Source organism: Betta splendens, chromosome 17 (genome assembly GCF_900634795.4).
Source record: "Betta splendens chromosome 17, fBetSpl5.4, whole genome shotgun sequence".
Classification (NCBI taxonomy): Eukaryota; Metazoa; Chordata; class Actinopteri; order Anabantiformes; family Osphronemidae; genus Betta; species Betta splendens.
In genome coordinates this window covers 4,468,071-4,470,082 of record NC_040897.2, presented here as the reverse complement: position 1 = coordinate 4,470,082, position 2,012 = coordinate 4,468,071, and the positions used below count along the sequence as shown (strand labels likewise).

Here is a 2,012-nt window from a genome sequence, read left to right as displayed (position 1 = left end):
AACATTACAGTTCATAATGGTCATGTTCTGATGCCAGAATACTGTATAACAGCTCAATACATCCTAAATGTACAGTTGCAATTGCCGTGGTTTAAACTAGTGTTTCTACAGCCTGGAAAGCTCAAAAACGATGTTTTAGTGTTTCTCAATTTGTTTCCATCAGAGCAGCCTCTAATGGTCATGTTCTGATGCCAGAATACTGTAAAACAGCTCAATACATCCTAAAAGCAGAGTTGCAATTGCCGTGGTTTAAACTAGTGTTCTTATGACCTGAAAAGCTCAAAAACAATGTTTTAGTGTTTCTGCATTGGTTTCCATCAGAGCAGCCTCTAATGGTCATGTTCTGATGCCAGAATACTTGTCACAGTCTCTGGATCTGCTCCTTGTTTTATTTTGGTTCCAGTTTCTATTTCCGGTTTTATTTTGTAGCACTCCCGGTTTCTGTTCCTGCTTTACTTCCTGTTTACCCGTTGTCACAGCTGTTCCCTGTCAGTACCGATCGTTATTACCCACACCTGCACGTTATCAGTAATCAAGTCACTTTGTATTTAACCACCACCTGTTCCCATAGTCCCTTGCCAGATCGTTGTTTGTGTGTACCTCGTCATAGTCCAGTTCATTGATCCTGTCTGGCCGTATATCGTGTACCCTGTTCCTGACTGCTGATTTTGAGCCCGCCTTATCCCTGCCTGCCCTGTCTGCCCTGGTCTTCTGTTCTGCCTGTTGCTGACCTTGCCTGCCTGACCACGATCTGACGCTCGACGATTCCGGTATTGTAATCTCTCTCGTGTATGAACCTGTGCATGTGGGTCCTCATCTGTGCGATCCTGACAGAACGATCTGGCCAAACTTGGACCCAGCCAGCACTCAGCCGTCGCCCAGGTCAGTGACTGTTTTTGTTTCTTGTTTTTTTGGTGGCGAGTCTCATTCACCTGCGGGGAATATGGAGTTTACATGCGACGAACTACCCAGCGATCTACGCCGTTATTTTTCCATCCTCGCGGAGGATTACCGAAGGGCGCCCAACCCAGAAGCCCAGCGCTGCGCCGTGGAAGTGGCGGTGTGGACCCTAGTTTCCTCTCCTTCTCTCCACAGTAAAAACAAAACCAGGGCTTCTAAGGAACTGCTGCCGTCCAGTGGAAAGCGCGTCTTGCAAAAAGCAGAACGAAGCGACAGCGACTAGTTGCAATCTGCCTTCTTTTAACCGCCATGTACGAGTACGAACATCTACGATCATGACTATGAATCATTGTTTACCTCCCTTTGATGTTTCTACATTAATTCCTGCCATCAGTCTGAGGGCATACGTTGAGCAGTAACGTATTAACGATTCAGTGGGGCTTTACTATTTTTAACTACAAAGCCCTTTAAATAGTTTTTTTTTTATCTCCTGCAGGTTATGTTCAGTGTTGCTTCCTGGCCAACATCCCTCAGCAGGAGGATGCACGATCATCGAGTTCAGATGAACTGCGCGACCCCAGCCCCCTGTACCTCCACGTCCCTCGTCCTGCCGGGGTCCGGCGCGACCCCAGCCCACGGAACTTCCCCGTCCCTCGTCCTGCCGGGGTCCGGCGCGACCCCAGCCCACGGAACCTCCCCGTCCCTCGTCCTGCCGGGGTCCGGCGCGACCCCAGCCTCCCCTTTACCTCCACCCGTGCCACAGGCCCACTGATGATGAACATGATGATGATGACGAACATGATGATGATGATGATGATGATGATGATGATGATGCAAGCAGACAGCTGCGTGCAAGGGCTGACCATTTTAAACGAAAAATAAAACAGACCAAACAGGCAAAAACATTTGATTAAATGCCAAAGTTTATTTAATAATATAAAACAGTTATGAAATAAAGGAGTACAAGGCGCATTCCGTACAGTATAATTTAATCGGTACGCGTAAAGCAACAGAGGCAGGCGTAGAAAGAAATTGAATACGGCCCTTTTTTTGTTTTTTTTTTAATCTTCATCAACAGGATTCTCGGCTCATCAAAACTTGACGCAAAGCAA

General features: G+C 47.2%; 1 long non-coding RNA gene across 1 annotated transcript; it reads left to right on the top strand.

Moving 5' to 3' along the window:
- Nucleotides 1–1,099: 1,099 nt before the first annotated feature.
- On the top strand, nt 1,100–1,805 carry LOC129603333 (uncharacterized). Its single transcript, XR_008693100.1, has 2 exons — nt 1,100–1,211; nt 1,397–1,805. It is a non-coding gene; the product is annotated as an uncharacterized LOC129603333 (long non-coding RNA).
- The last annotated feature ends 207 nt before the right edge of the window (nt 1,806–2,012 follow it).